General features: G+C 47.4%; 1 protein-coding gene and 1 long non-coding RNA gene across 2 annotated transcripts in view; both read left to right on the top strand.

The window, feature by feature from the left end:
- The window catches only part of LOC134072814 (NACHT, LRR and PYD domains-containing protein 3-like), a 67,752-nt gene that overhangs the window by 6,650 nt on the left and 43,760 nt on the right, over window positions 1–17,342 (top strand). The gene's annotated exons all lie outside the window — the stretch shown is intronic.
- On the top strand, window positions 2,560–5,656 carry LOC134081295 (uncharacterized). Its single transcript, XR_009939527.1, has 4 exons — window positions 2,560–2,687; window positions 3,854–4,027; window positions 4,889–5,001; window positions 5,492–5,656. It is a non-coding gene; the product is annotated as an uncharacterized LOC134081295 (long non-coding RNA).

Raw genomic sequence — 17,342 nt, 5'->3', positions numbered from 1 at the left:
TAGCCAATCAGGATGTAGATTTTATGTTTCCCCTTTCTTTCCGTGAGCTTAATTTAGTCAGGGGTGATCAGTATAGTCTCCACAGGCTCCTGCTTGACTTCCACCCTGAGTTGAAGGAGCTGAATGATGGTGAAGAATACAAAGACTGTCAGGTTCTGTTCATCTTTGATGGTTTGGATGAGAGTCGGTTGGCTCTGCACCTGAAGCAAAACAGTAAGTTGTCTGATGTGAAACAAACATCATCAGTGAATGTTCTGATGACGAGCCTCATTCAGGGTATTCTGCTACCCTCTGCACTCATGTGGATAACCTCAAGACCAGCTGCAGCCAGTCAGATTCCTGATCAGTTCATCGACCAGGTAACAGAAGTACGAGGATTCAATGACCCACAGAAGGAAGAATACTTCAGGAAGAGAATCAGAGATGAGAGTCAGGCCAACAGAATCATCTCACACATTCAGACATCCAGGAGTCTCCATATTATGTGCCACATTCCAGTATTTTGTTGGATTGCAGCTACTGTACTTCAGCAGATGCTGGAAAAGAAAAACATCGAAGACATTCCCAAAACGCTGACTGAGATGTTCATACACTTCTTGCTCATCCAAACCACACGAAAGGATCAGAAGTATCAGAGTAAATCTGAAAAAGATACAAAGAAACTTCTGAAATCTCAAAGGATAATTTTACTGAAGCTGGCAGAACTGGCTTTCAAGAATCTAGAGAATGGCAACCTCATGTTTTATGAGGAAGACCTGAGAGAGTGTGGTATTGATGTCAGTGAAGCTTCAGTGTACTCTGGCATGTGCACTGAGATCTTCAAGACAGAAACTGTGGAATCTCAAAAGAAGAAGGTCTACTGCTTTGTGCATCTGAGTGTCCAGGAGTTTCTGGCAGCTGTGTTTGTGTTTCACTCGTATTTGGCTAAGAAACTTGAGGCATTGAAATGCTTCCTCAGTGAACAGGAAAGAGATGAACTCAATCCATCATTTTTATCTAATGTTGTATCAGCATTTGGAGGACAAACACGAGACAACTTACATGTTTTACTTAAGAGTGCAGTTGATAAGGCTTTGGAGAGCCAGAACGGACACCTGGATCTCTTCCTTCGCTTCCTAATGGGCATTTCTCTGGAGAGCAATCACAGACTTCTGCGAGGTCTACTGAACCGCACACTTAACAGCTCAAATAGTATCAAGGAAGTATGTGAGTACATGAAGGAGCTCAACAGAGAAGGTCTCTCTCCTGAACGATGCATCAATCTTTTCCACTGCTTATTTGAAATGAATGATGATTCCATGCACAAAGAAATTCAGACATTCTTGTCTTCACCAAAGAACATCAAACAGGAGCTTTCTCCTGCCCACTGTTCAGCACTGGCCCACATGCTTCTGATGTCTGAGGATGTGCTGGATGAGATTGAGCTGAAGAAATACAACACATCAGATGAGGGACGCAGGAGACTGCTCCCAGCTGTGAGGTGCTGCAGAAAGGCACGGTGAGTTTCTGATGGAGAGACTGTGCTAATTATAGTGACTCAATATAATGTTTAAGTCACTAGTCTACTACCACCTGGGGTGAACCCAGACTAACCTGTTAGCAAATTTGAATTTGGAATTGTTCAGTCTGAAAAGGAGCCCATTAATGTCCTGAATGACCAAAAATGCAGGACTATTTCATTTCTGTAATATTTGATCTGTTTTCTTGTTGTTATGCAGACTTGCTGAATGCAAACTCTCAGAGAAGTCCTGTGTAATTGTGGCTTCTGTTCTACAGTCACCAAACTCCCTGATAGAGCTGGACCTGAGTCACAATGACCTGGGAGATTCTGGAGTCCATCTTCTCTCTAAGGGACTGTCTAGTCCCCACTGCAAACTGCAGACATTAAGGTTGGTGTTAGTCACACATGTCTTTGTAAAGGATTATTATTATGACTAGCGTAGCACAATATGGTTTGGTTGGTGTTTCATATGTGTCTTAAGGCCTGTCCACACCAAGTCCAATTTTCCGGATGAAATATTCACATGAAATTAAGCATAGTAGTAGGATTGTGGTTGATGGCGTGCCATAAAGTGACACTTATGTTATTAAATTGCTTATATGTATACAATTCTGTCCTCTCATAACATTACCAACATTTCAGGTGTGTGTGTGTGTGTGTGTGTGTGTGTGTGTGTGTGTGTGTGTGTGTGTGTGTGTGTGTGACTAGCGTAGCACATTATGGTTTGGTTGGTGTTTTATATGTGTCTTAAGACCTGTACAGACCAGGTCCAATTTTTCGGACAAAATATTCACCCGGAATTAAGCAACACATGCATTCTTATTTGTCTCGTTTCATGTGACATCTCGCATTTGAAAAGGAGCTCCTGACCAATCAAATAATGATTTCACAGGGTTCTGTTGATGTCACAAGTAGAATGACAAGCAGGCAAAGCTGACAAAATGGGTAATCTTGCTGCCCATGATGACTAGTCTCATTATAGGCCTGAATGTACCTTTCTCATGTTGTTATGCAGACTTGCTGAATGCAAACTCTCAGAGAAGTCCTGTGGAATTGTGGCTGCTGTTCTACAGTCACCAAACTCCCTGATAGAGCTGGACCTGAGTCTCAATGACCTGGGAGATTCTGGAGTCCATCTTGTCTCTAAGGGACTGTCTAGTCCCCACTGCAAACTGCAGACCTTAAGGTTGGTGTTAGTCAGACATGTCTTTGTAAAGGATTATTATTATGACTAGCGTAGCACATTATGGTTTGGTTGGTGTTTTATATGTGTCTAAAGACCTGTACAGACCAGGTCCAATTTTTCGGACAAAATATTCACCCGGAATTAAGCAACACATGCATTCTTATTTGTCTCGTTTGATGTGACATCTCGCATTTGAAAAGGAGCTCCTGACCAATCAAATAATGATTTCACAGGGTTCTGTTGATGTCACAAGTAGAATGACAAGCAGGCAAAGCTGACAAAATGGGTGATCTTGCTGCCCATGATGACTAGTCTCATTATAGGCCTGAATGTCAAAGTCACAAAGAGTTTACATTACATCAGAACTCTCCCAGGTGTTCAAGAGTGTGAGCTCCACCACAGACAGCTTTCCTCACCTCTTACCACGTTCCAACCATCTTCCCAAATCTCAATGCAGTTTCTTTTACCGTCAGCTGTTGCATGACGTTACTTTCAAGAGATGACGATTTCAACAAGTTTGATTCTTTCAAGTCCCCTGCAGCTCAAGCCAAAATGCACCCCATGAATGAACAAAGGCTGATCTGCTTTAAATCTCCATGATGTTATGAGCTCTCCCAGTTGTTCTCTCTTATAGTGGGCATGTCTAACCCAAAACCATCTCTTTCTTGGCTGCATGTAAAAAACAACGTCATAAAGACACTCTGAAGTCAATAGGCTACTGTCTACTGCATGTAGCTACAGTATAAACAACGTCATAAAGTCACTCTGAAGTAAATGGGCTACTCTCTACTGAAAGTGTGTTAACATGTGTGACGTGAGCATGAAATAGAAAGTGAAATATTTTAAATAATTGCATTGGACTGTGTTGACATTCTGTGTTTTTTTGCCCTGGGATTTCATGACATAATGACATATCTCGCGTGTTCGGGCTTTTAATTATATAAGTTTACAGACTGAATCCTGAGGGTTTATTGTGGCATAGTTTTAGAATGACACACTCTCTCTCTCTCAATTCAACTCAAGGCTGCTTTATTAGCATGAGTGTAAGTACAGTATTGCCAAAGCACAAGCAAAACAGCATAACATTTTTTACATTAACAATCAGAACTAACTCTCTCTCTCTCCCTCTCCCTCTCTCTCTCTCTCTCTCTCTCTCTCTCTCTCAGGCTCAGTCAGTGTGATATTTCAGATGAAGGTTATGTTTCCCTGGCTCTGGCTCTGATGTTAAACCCCTCCTGTGTGAAAGAGCTGGATGTGAACAACAATCATCCTGGAGAATCAGCACAGAAACTGTTATCTGCTACACTGAAGGATCCTCATCGCAAAGCTGAAGCACCTCAGTATGTACTCTAGAGAATCACATACATCAAGTTGTAGTCTGGATTGATTGATTGATTGATTGATTGATTGATTGATTGATTGATTCTTACATTCACAGAAGTGGATAGAAGATACATACAATTGCATTCAGTAGCCTAACCCCTACTGTATCATCTATAAACAGAACAGAACATTTGATTGACAGTCTTCAGCAAAAAAACCCTCTTCTGAATGAAAAATGCATTTCCTACTGTATAGTCAGAACACAGAACAAGAGTGCATTTGAAAGCGTGAAACCCAGGAGTAAATGCACTTGTAATGTAATTCTAGTGTTTAACAAGTAGACTGCAATACAGTATGTGACCTGTTAGTGTTACTGCAGAAGGACTAGTTCTCATGTAACATTTTAAACTAGGCCTGCAAGTTGTTGCAACTGTCCACCCAAATAGCAAAACGCCAGTCCAATAAAAGGGAACAAAGGGTGGTTGTGTGTGTGTGTGTGTGTGTGTGTGTGTGTGTGTGTGTCTGTGTGTGTCTGTGTGTGTCTGTGTGTGTGTGTGTGTGTGTGTGTGTGTGTGTGTGTGTGTGTGTTGTGCAGTAGGATGGATGAGTGTCCCGATGAGCCAATCTAAATGCAGCATCAACTACACTGTTTAAAACTATGTCCTCTTATAACATTACAAACCATTCATGTGTGTGTGTGTGTGTGGGGGGGGGGGGGGCATGGAAATGACTTACGAAAGATCTCTTGATTTATCAGGGCACCTTGTATCCCATTTATCCATCTCTGCAATATTTGACCTTTTTTCATGTTGTTATGCAGACTTGCTGGATGCAAACTCTCAGAGAAGTCCTGTGTAATTGTGGCTGTTGTTCTACAGTCACCAAACTCCCTGATAGAACTGGACCTGAGTCACAATGACCTGGGAGATTCTGGAGTCCATCTTCTCTCTAAGGGACTGTCTAGTCCCCACTGCAGAGTGCACACATTAAGGTTGGTTTTAGTCAGACATGTCTTTGTAAAGGATTATTATTATGACTAGCGTAGCACATTATGGTTTGGTTGGTGTTTTATATGTGTCTTGGTGTTTTATATGTGTCTTAAGACCTGTACAGACCAAGTCCAATTTTCCGGATGAAATATTCACACAAAATTAAGCATAGTAGGATTGTGGTTAATAATGTGCCATAAAGTGACACTTATGTTAATAAATTGTTTATATGTATACAATTCTGTCCACTCGTAACATTACCAACATGTCAGGTGTGTGTGTGTGTGTGTGTGTGTGTACGTGGGTGTGTGTGTGTGTGTGTGTGTGTGTGTGTGTGTGTGTGTGTGTGTGTGTGTGTGTGTGTGTGTGTGTGTGATTTAGCATGGGAATGACCTGTGAAAGATCACTTGATGGTGTTGATTTATCGGGGCACCTTGTGTCCCATTTATCCATCTCTGTAATATTTTATCCTTTCTCATGTTTGTTATTCAGACTTGCTAAGGGCAAACTCTCAGAGAAGTCCTGTGGAATTGTGGCTGCTGTTCTACAGTCACCAAACTCCCTGATAGAGCTGGACCTGAGTCACAATGACCTGGGAGATTCTGGAGTCCATCTTCTCTCTAAGGGACTGTCTAGTCCCCACTGCAAACTGCAGACATTAAGGTACAGTAGGTGTTAGTCAGACATGTCTTTGTAAAGGATTATTATTATAATGTGCTATTATGACTAGAGTAGCACATTATGGTTTGATTGGTGTTTTATATGTGTCTAAAGACCTGTCGACACCAAGTCCAATTTTCCGGATGAAATATTCACACGAAATTAAACATAGTAGGATTGTGGTTGATGGTGTGCCACAAGGTGACACTTATGTCATTAAATTGTTTATATGTATACAATTCTGTCCTCTCAACATTACCAACATTTCAGGTGTGTGTGTGTGTGTGTGTGTGTGTGTGTGTGTGTGTGTGTGTGTGTGTGATTTGACATGCGAAAGATCACTTGATGGTGTCAAATTTAACGGGGCATCTTGTATCCCATTTATCCATCTCTGTAATATTTTATCTTTCTCATGTTGTTATGCAGACTTGCTGAATGCAAACTCTCAGAGAAGTCCTGTGGAATTGTGGCTGCTGTTCTACAGTCACCAAACTCCCTGATAGAGCTGGACCTGAGTCACAATGACCTGGGAGATTCTGGAGTCCATCTTCTCTCTAAGGGACTGTCTAGTCCCCACTGCAAACTACAGACCTTAAGGTTGGTGTTAGTCAGACATGTCTTTGTAAAGGATTATTATTATGACTAGCGTAGTGTTTTAGATGTGTCTTAAGACTAGGGTTGGGTATCGTTTGGGTTTTATCCAGTACCGGTGCCAAATCGATACTTTTAAAACGGTGCCGGTGCCAAAATGGTGCCTTTTTTTTTTTTTTTACAATGAAATGGTCTAGCATGAATAGGCTATATGCACGGAAGGCTGTTCAAGTACCCCATTTGTTTCCGGCATTAGCTGTGTCGTATCTGCTTCTTATCTTATTTAGCTCCTTATATGTTCACTCCAACAAGATATGGTTACCCCATTAATAACAATTTTAGCACACAAAATATGAAATGTGTTACTCAATTTACTATATCTCATTGCTTCTATGCATAATATATTTAAATGTTATAACAGCGTGCCATGGGTGCACACACAATGTAAGCATGTTCATCCAATATAGGCCTAGGTGCAGTAGCAGTGGGAGCAAGAACTGTACTGTACTGTTGCTGGTGGCCTGTGAACTGTCCCGGGACACCCAGCCACTGTCCCGGGACACCTAAGCACTGTCTCGGGACACCCAAGCACTGTCCCGGGAGCAAGAACTGTACTGTACTGTTGCTGGTGGCCTGTGAACTGTCCCGGGACACCCAGCCACTGTCCCGGGACACCTAAGCACTGTCCCGGGACACCCAAACACTGTCCCGAGACACTAGACACTGTCCCGGGACACCTACGCACTGTCCCGGGACACCCAGACACTGTCCCGGGACACCCAAGCACTGTCCCGGGACACCCAAACACTGTCCCGAGACACTAGACACTGTCCCGGGACACCTAAGCACTGTCCCGGGACACCCAGACACTGTCCCGGGACACCCAGACACTGTCCCGGGACACCTAAGCACTGTCCCGGGACACCCAAACACTGTCCCGAGACACTAGACACTGTCCCGGGACACCTAAGCACTGTCCCGGGACACCCAGACACTGTCCCGGGACACCCAGACACTGTCCCGGGACACCCAGACACTGTCCCGGGACACCTAAGCACTGTCCCGGGACACCCAAACACTGTCCCAGGACACTAGACACTGTCCCGGGACACCCAGTCACTGTCCCGGGACACCTAAGCACTGTCCCGAGACACTAGACACTGTCCCGGGACACCTAAGCACTGTCCCGAGACACCCAGACACTGTCCCGAGACACCCAGTCACTGTCCCGGGACACCTAAGCACTGTCCCGAGACACTAGACACTGTCCCGGGACACCTAAGCACTGTCCCAGGACACCCAAACACTGTCCCGAGACACTAGACACTGTCCCGGGACACCTACGCACTGTCCCGGGACACCCAGACACTGTCCCGGGACACCTAAGCACTGTCCCGGGACACCTAAGCACTGTCCCGGGACACCCAAACACTGTCCCAGGACACTAGACACTGTCCCGGGACACCCAGTCACTGTCCCGGGACACCTAAGCACTGTCCCGAGACACTAGACACTGTCCCGGGACACCTAAGCACTGTCCCGAGAGACCCAGACACTGTCCCGGGACACCCAGACACTGTCCCGGGACACCCAAGCACTGTCCCGGGACACCTAAGCACTGTCCCGGGACACCCAAACACTGTCCCGAGACACTAGACACTGTCCCGGGACACCTACGTACTGTCCCGGGACACCCAGACACTGTCCCGGGACACCTAAGCACTGTCCCGGGACACCGAAGCACTGTCCCGGGACACCCAAACACTGTCCCGGGACACTAGACACTGTCCCGAGACACCCAGTCACTGTCCCGGGACACCTAAGCACTGTCCCGAGACACTAGACACTGTCCCGGGACACCTAAGCACTGTCCCGAGACACCCAGACACTGTCCCGGGACACCCAGACACTGTCCCGGGACACCCAAGCACTGTCCCAGGACACCCAGACACTGTCCCGGGACACCTAAGCACTGTCCCGGGACACCCAAACACTGTCCCGAGACACTAGACACTGTCCCGGGACACCTAAGCACTGTCCCGAGACACCCAGACACTGTCCCGGGACACCCAAGCACTGTCCCGGGACACCCAGACACTGTCCCGGGACACCCAAGCACTGTCCCGAGACACTAGACACTGTCCCGGGACACCTAAGCACTGTCCCGGGACACCCAAACACTGTCCCGGGACACTAGACACTGTCCCGAGACACCCAGTCACTGTCCCGGGACACCTAAGCACTGTCCCGAGACACTAGACACTGTCCCGGGACACCTAAGCACTGTCCCGAGACACCCAGACACTGTCCCGGGACACCCAGACACTGTCCCGGGACACCCAAGCACTGTCCCAGGACACCCAGACACTGTCCCGGGACACCTAAGCACTGTCCCGGGACACCCAAACACTGTCCCGAGACACTAGACACTGTCCCGGGACACCTAAGCACTGTCCCGAGACACCCAGACACTGTCCCGGGACACCCAAGCACTGTCCCGGGACACCCAGACACTGTCCCGGGACACCCAAGCACTGTCCCGAGACACTAGACACTGTCCCGGGACACCTAAGCACTGTCCCGGGACACCCAGACACTGTCCCGGGACACCTAAGCACTGTCCCGGGACACCCAGACACTGTCCCGGGACACTTAAGCACTGTCCCGGGACACCCAAGCACTGTCCTGAGACACTAGACACTGTCCCGGGACACCTAAGCACTGTCCCGGGACACCCAGACACTGTCCCGGGACACCCAGCCACTGTCCCGAGACACTATATACTGTCCCGAGACACTAGACACTGTCCCGGGACACCTAAGCACTGTCCCGGGACACCTAAGCACTGTCTCGGGACACCCAAGCACTGTCCCAAGACTAGACGCCGTCTTGGGACAGCCAAGTACTGTCCCTGGACACCCTCACTGTCACGGCCATAAGACACTGCCCTGCCACTCCCAACCACTTTCCCAGACATCCAGTCACCTCTGCGGAAAGCTGTCTTGCCACACTGATACCAGGCTGTCCTACGACAGTGCTAACACCTAAACTCCATTGGCACCTAAGTGTGACCGAAGACACTAGACACTGTCACGGGACACCTAAGCACTGTCCCGGGACACCCAGACACTGTCCCGGGACACCTAAGTTAGATTTATTTCTCTTCCAAACAAAATTAAGTACATTTTTATGTAGGCCTATAAGGGTTTTCTAAAAGCCCCTTCCCATTAAATGATAATTATTATGTTTATTTGTATAGAACCCCTGGCGTGTAGTCATTGTATCTTTTCACTTTGTATGCTGTATGTTTGTCACTGATTTCAGAGGTTCCGTGCCCTCCCCCCATTTCTCCCAATGGTTTTTCCATCACGCAACGCGAAAGTTGTCATAGTGAGAGAACAGCTGACTACAGAAGTATCAGTGGTGCGCCCGCTTCGGATGTTATCAGTCCATTGAATGGGCGTTATCAATCGTAATCAGCCTCATAGTTAGGGGTTAGAAGGCGCCATCTCCGCCTTCTAGCAGGTTCAGAAGGCTGTTATCACGCATTCACATGGTTGACCACGATACAAACACATTAGGATCCCAGAATCCAATCAGAAACGGAAATTACCGAGCAGTGACGAAGTAAAACGAAGAATTCAAATCGGGGAAAGGAAGTGAGCTGTGTTTCGTTGCGTTGTTATGATATTGAATTGTGCATTTGCAAAACTGATGAAATCGGGGGAAAAAAATGGTAGCCTAAGCCATATATTACCCTGCACCGTATTGTTTGGTTGCTCATCTGGTTTATTCAGGTTGTTCATCTGGTTTATAAATGCATACATTTCATATTGATTTGTGCATTTGCAAAACTTTAGATCGGGAAAAAGTGACAGACTACGCCACATTACCCAGCACCGTATTGTTTGGTTGCTCATCTGGTTTATTCATTGCCTAGAAATCTAGACGCACCCTAGCGGCCAAAAATATTTTTGCCTAGCGGGATGGTCTAGGGTCGCACCGTTGAGGACAAGCCTGCGCTAGGCTCGAGTTCAGCCTAGACAATCACGCTCTATCTGTGTACGGAGTCCTTGAGCCCGCCTTAGCTCACCTTCGGCTTCCGATGAGACGCCAGGGGGCTGGACCATGCGTCCTCGTTCGACGAGTTAGGTTTGAGACCGTATCGCACAACCATAGAGAAAAACAAAAGTTGGATGAGGCTAACGAAGCGCGCTCGTTTGAATCGGCTCTGGAAGAGTTAGACTTGGGCTTTTCTTTGAAGTTTGAGCAGAAAGAAGCACTCAAGTCATTTGTTTTAAAGAAGGATGTATTTGCCGTTTTGCCGACCGGCTACGATTGGTCACAAATGCTGGCCTATTACATGCAGAGGCAGTTTGAAAGACAACTGTTCATCCCACCCACAGGCTTCAACTCTGTGAATGGTCCGACCCCAAACTATACATGTCTGTGTAGTTTGGCTTGCCAGGCTAGTTTATTCAGGCTTTTATGTCTAATAAATGGCTTGATTGCATGGTAATTTTGCTAGCAATGAAGTTGAATTAACATTACATACTGTAATTGGGCAAATCTGTCAATGCAAGGTAGGCCTACATAATTTATAACTAATACTATTGATACTATGGAATTCATTCATATTATTATAGGGTGTTGCAGGGATTGATATGGTCCTTGCTATGCTAAATACAAAATCCCAACACCCAAAAAACTACCACCACTCAAAAATATAGTCGTAATGGTGATGTCATCCTGACCTATGGTCCTCTCAAGCACACAGAAGGGAGGAATATAACTTGTAACTTAAATCGCATTCACACCCCAAGTGTTCAAAGGGTATTACAGCTTAAATCACATCTACACTCCTCAGGCTTTCCAACAATATATGATTTAGGCTACTTCAGATGAGCTTTGCTTATATTACACCCAAAAAACTACCAACACTCAAAAATATACGTCAGTCTTAACGGTGATGTCATCCTCGCATATGGTCTTCTCAAGCACAAAGAAGGGTGGAATATAACTTATTACAGCTTAAATCACATCTACACTCCTCAAGCTTTCCAACAATATATGATTTAGGCTACTTCAGATGAGCTATGCTTATATTACACCCAAAAAACTACCAACACTCAAAAATATACGTCAGTCTTAACGGCCATCTCCACCTTCTTGCAGGTTCAGAAGGCTGTTATCCCTCCATTGAATTGGCATTATCAATCGTAATCATCCCCATAGGTATGGGTTAGAAGGGGCCAGCCTTCCGAACCTGCTAGAAGGTGGAGATGGCCCCTTTGAACCCATACCTATGTAGCTGTAATAAGTTATATTCCACCCTTCTTTGTGCTGCAGAAGACCATAGGTCAGGATGACATCACCGCTACGACTGACGTATATTTTTGAGTGGTGGTAGTTTTTTGGGTGTTGGGATTTTGTATTTAGCATAGCAAGCACCATATCAATCCCTGCAACACCCTATAATAATCTGAATGAATTTCATAGTATTGTAGCGTGTCTAAGTTCTTAAAAAGTATGTGGGCACAGTTAATGTGTTAGATGTTCTGATAGGCTCTGTTACCTGGGCCAATGGTTGGGGTGCCACCCCCTTCCGGGGTGTGATGTGTGTGTTTTGAGGGGAATCAGTGTGGTGATTATGAGGAGACTTGTGTGAGTTGGGCTCCTACATCATGTACATGTCAAGAGTTGTGGCGTGGCTGTGGCCGACAACAGTCATTATTAAAAGTACCGGTTTGTGATAAACTGTCTCGTCATTGACACGGGACGTTACAGTATCAATAGTATTAGTTATAAGTTATTTTATTTATTAGACCTAAAAGCCTGAATAAACCAGATGAGCAACCAAACAATACGGTGCAGGGTAATAATATATGGCGTAGGCTACAATTTTTTCTCCGATTTCATCAGTTTTGCAAATGCACAAATCAATATAATAACAACGCAACGAAACGCAGCTCACTTCCTTTCCCCGATTTGAATTCTTTGTTTTACTTCGTCACTGCTCGGTAATTTCCGTTTCTGATTTCTGATTGAATTCTGGGATCCTAATGTGTTTGTATCGTGGTCAACCATGCGAATGCGTGATAACAGCCTTCTGAACCTGCTAGAAGGTGGAGATGGCGCCTTCTAACCCATAACTATGAGGCTGATTACGATTGATAACGCCCATTCAATGGACTGATAACATCCGAAGCGGGCGCACCACTGATACTTCTGCAGTCAGCTGTTCTGTCACTATGATAACTTTCGCGTTGCGTGATGAAGGAGAAACCATTGGGAGAAATGGGGGGAGGGCACGGAACCTCTGAAATCAGTGACGTGTTTGTTGATGCAAATTAATTATTAATTTAGGCAAACATACAGCAAACAAAGTGAAAAGATACAATGACTACATGCCAGGGGTTCTATACAAATAAACATATAATAATTATCATTTAATGGGAAGGGGCTTTTAGAAAACCCTTAGAGGACTACATAAAAATGCACTTAATTTTGGACAGTGTCTGGGTGTCCCGAGACAGTGCTTGGGTGTCCCGGGACACTGTCTGGGTGTCCCGGGAAAGTGCTTAGGTGTCCTAGGACAGTGTCTAGTGTCTCGGGACAGTACTTGGGTGTCCCGTGACAGTTCTTAGGTGTCCCGGGACAGTGCTTAGGTGTCCCGGGACAGTGTCTAGTGTCTCGGGACAGTGTTTGGGTGTCCCGGGACAGTGCTTGGGTGTCTCGGGACAGTGTCTGGGTGTTCCGGGACAGTGCTTAGGTGTCCCGGGACAGTGTCTAGTGTCTCGGGACAGTGTTTGGGTGTCCCGGGACAGTGCTTAGGTGTCCCGGGACAGTGGCTGGGTGTCCCGGGACAGTGCGTAGGTGTCCCGGGACAGTGTCTGGTGTCTCGGGACAGTGTTTGGGTGTCCCGGGACAGTGTCTGGGTGTCCCGGGACAGTGCTTGGGTGTTCCGGGACAGTGTCTGGGTGTCCCGGGACAGTGCTTAGGTGTCCCGGGACAGTGTCTGGGTGTCCCGGGACAGTGCTTGGGTGTCCCGGGACAGTGCTTAGGTGTCCCGGGACAGTGTCTAGTGTCTCGGGACAGTACTTGGGTGTCTCGGGACAGTGTCTGGGTGTCCCGGGACACTGCTTAGGTGTCCCGGGACAGTATCTAGTGTCTCGGGACAGTGTTTGGGTGTCCCGGGACAGTGCTTAGGTGTCCCGGGACAGTGTCTAGTATCTCGGGACTGTGCTTGGGTGTCCCGTGACAGTTCTTAGGTGTCCCGGGACAGTGCTTAGGTGTCCCGGGACAGTGTCTAGTGTCTCGGGACAGTGTTTGGGTGTCCCGGGACAGTGTTTGGGTGTCCCGGGACAGTGCTCGGGTGTCCCGGGACAGTGTCTGGGTGTTCCGGTACAGTGCTAAGGTGTCCCGGGACAGTGTCTAGTGTCTCGGGACAGTGTTTGGGTGTCCCGGGACAGTGCTTAGGTGTCCCGGGACAGTGTCTAGTGTCTCGGGACAGTGTTTGGGTGTCCCGGGACAGTGCTTAGGTGTCCCGGGACAGTGTCTGGGTGTCCCGGGACAGTGCTTGGGTGTTCCGGGACAGTGTCTGGGTGTCCCGGGACAGTGCTTAGGTGTCCCGGGACAGTGTCTGGGTGTCCCGGGACAGTGCTTGGGTGTCCCGGGACAGTGCTTAGGTGTCCCGGGACAGTGTCTAGTGTCTCGGGACAGTGTTTGGGTGTCCCGGGACAGTGCTTAGGTGTCCCGGGACAGTGTCTGGGTGTCCCGGGACAGTGCTTGGGTGTTCCGGGACAGTGTCTGGGTGTCCCGGGACAGTGCTTAGGTGTCCCGGGACAGTGTCTGGGTGTCCCGGGACAGTGCTTGGGTGTCCCGGGACAGTGCTTAGGTGTCCCGGGACAGTGTCTAGTGTCTCGGGACAGTGTTTGGGTGTCCCGGGACAGTGTCTGGGTGTCCCGGGACAGTGTCTGGGTGTCTCGGGACAGTGCTTAGGTGTCCCGTGACAGTGTCTAGTGTCTCGGGACAGTGTTTGGGTGTCCCGGGACAGTGCTTAGGTGTCCCGGGACAGTGTCTGGGTGTCCCGGGACAGTGTCTAGTGTCCCGGGACAGTGTTTGGGTGTCCCGGGACAGTGCTTAGGTGTCCCGGGACAGTGTCTGGGTGTCCCGGGACAGTGCTTGGGTGTTCCGGGACAGTGTCTGGGTGTCCCGGGACAGTGCTTAGGTGTCCCGGGACAGTGTCTGGGTGTCCCGGGACAGTGCTTGGGTGTCCCGGGACAGTGCTTAGGTGTCCCGGGACAGTGTCTAGTGTCTCGGGACAGTGTTTGGGTGTCCCGGGACAGTGCTTAGGTGTCCCGGGACAGTGTCTGGGTGTCCCGGGACAGTGCTTGGGTGTTCCGGGACAGTGTCTGGGTGTCCCGGGACAGTGCTTAGGTGTCCCGGGACAGTGTCTGGGTGTCCCGGGACAGTGCTTGGGTGTCCCGGGACAGTGCTTAGGTGTCCCGGGACAGTGTCTAGTGTCTCGGGACAGTGTCTGGGTGTCCCGGGACAGTGTCTGGGTGTCTCGGGACAGTGCTTAGGTGTCCCGTGACAGTGTCTAGTGTCTCGGGACAGTGTTTGGGTGTCCCGGGACAGTGCTTAGGTGTCCCGGGACAGTGTCTGGGTGTCCCGGGACAGTGTCTAGTGTCCCGGGACAGTGTTTGGGTGTCCCGGGACAGTGCTTAGGTGTCCCGGGACAGTGCTTAGGTGACCCGGGACAGTGTCTGGGTGTCCCGGGACAGTGTCTAGTGTCTCGGGACAGTGTTTGGGTGTCCCGGGACAGTGCTTAGGTGTCCCGGGACAGTGTCTGGGTGTCACGGGACAGTGCTTAGGTGTCCCGGGACAATGTCTAGTGTCTCGGGACAGTGCTCGGGTGTCCCGGGACAGTGCTTGGGTGTCCCGGGACAGTGCTTGGGTGTCCCGGGACAGTGCTTGGGTGTCCCGGGACAGTGCTTAGGTGTCCCGGGACAGTGTCTAGTGTCTCGGGACAGTGTCTGAGTGTCCCGGGACAGTGCTTGGGTGTCCCGGGACAGTCCACAGGCCACCAGCAACAGTACAGTACAGTTATTGCTCTAACTGCCTCTCCCTAGGTGGCTTGCTATAAGGTAGGCTAAGTTAAAATGGCTTGCCATAGAACTGCCAAGACAAACGCATTTCTAAGTAATCTAATGCAACGTTGAGGGATCTGCTTTCAAGTTCGTTCAGTGTGTTCCCAAATGCTTCAAGAAATACGTCTTCACTTCACTCATAACACGGAATCGTTTTAAACATGTTACATATGCTGATGTTGAAGTGTTTTGATTCCCAGCGACATGGCCTCACGTGAGCTCTCAAACACTGTCCAATAATCTACGGTGTGTGGTGCATCCCTCTGCTTTAAACATCTAGTGTTTATGTTGGCTAACTGTATCTGGATGTGGTGCTATCATAGGAAGAAGTTAGATATGGCGCATGACGTGCAGAGACGCATCGTATAAAAAAAAAAAAAAAAAAAAAAAAACGCCATATAAATGAAGCACCGAAATGAGGCACCGAAATTCACGTTGTTATTCGATTCGTTTGCGTCGGCGCCGGTTCCATACTAGAACCGTGTTTCGGTGCCCAACCCTACTTAAGACCTGTCCACACCAGGTCTAATTTTTCAGACAAAATATTCACCCGGAATTAAGCAACACATGCATTCTTATTTGTCTCATTTGATGTGACATCTCGCATTTGAAAAGGAGCTCCTGACCAATCAAATAATGATTTCACAGGGTTCTATTGATGTCACTAGTAGAATGACAAGCAGACAAAGCTGACAAAATGGGTAATCTTGCTGCCCATGATGACTAGTCTCATTATAGGCCTATATGTCAAAGTCACAAAGAGTTTACATTACATCAGACTCTCCCTGGTGTTCAAGAGTGTGAACTCCACCACAGACAGCTTTCCCCACCTCTTACCATGTTCCCACCATCTTCCCAAATCTCAAAGCAGTTTCTTTTAGCGTCAGCTGTTGCATGACGTCACTTTCAAAAGATGACGATTTCAACGAGTTTGATTCTTTCAAGTCCCCTGCAGCTCAAGCCAAAATGCACCCCATGAATGAACAAAGGCTGATCTGCTTTAAATCTCCATGATGTTATGAGCTCTCCCTGTTGTTCTCTCTTGTAGTGGGCATGTCTAACCCAAAACCATCTCTTTCTTGGCTGCATGTAACTATACATAACGTCATAAAGACACTCTGAAGTCAATAGGCTACAGTCTACTGAAAGTGTGTTAACTTGTGTGATGTGAGCATGAAGTAGAAAGTGAAATATTTTAAATAATTACATTGGACTGTGTTGACATTCTTTGTTCTTTTGCACTGGGATTTCATGACATAATGACATATCTCGCGTGTACGGGCTTTTAATTATAAAAGATTACAGACTGAATCCTGAGGGTTTACTGTGGCATAGTTTTAGAATGACACACTGTTAGTGTTTCTTTATTAACATGAGTGTAAGTACAGTGTTGCCAAAGCACAAGCAAAACAGCATAACCATTTTTACAGTAACTATTAGACCTCTCTCTCTCTCTCTCTCTCTCCCTCTCTCTCTCTCTCTCTCTCTCTCTCTCAGGCTCAGTAAATGTGATATTTCAGATGAAGGTTATGTTTGTCTGGCTCTGGCTCTGATGTTAAACCCCTCCTGTGTGAAAGAGCTGGATGTGAACAACAATCATCCTGGAGAATCAGCACAGAAACTGTTATCTGCTACACTGGAGGATCCTCACCGCAAAGTTGAAGCACTTCAGTATGTAGAGAATCACATACATCAAGTTGTAGCCAGGATTGATTGATTGATTGATTGATTGATTTGTTCTTGCATTCCTGCAAGTGGATAGAGGATTTATGAAACTGCATTCAGTAGCCTAACCCCTACTGTATCATCTATAGTCAGAACACAGAACAAGAGTGCATTTGAAAGCGTGAAACCCAGGAGTAAATGCACTTGTAATGTAATTCTAGTGTTTAACAAGTAGACTACAATACAGTATGTGACCTGTTAGTGTTACTGCAGTT

The sequence above is a fragment of the Sardina pilchardus genome, chromosome 1 (genome assembly GCF_963854185.1).
Source record: "Sardina pilchardus chromosome 1, fSarPil1.1, whole genome shotgun sequence".
Taxonomy (NCBI): domain Eukaryota; kingdom Metazoa; phylum Chordata; class Actinopteri; order Clupeiformes; family Clupeidae; genus Sardina; species Sardina pilchardus.
The sequence above is the reverse complement of the archived record's forward strand: the minus strand, read 5'-3'. Positions and strand labels throughout refer to the sequence as shown.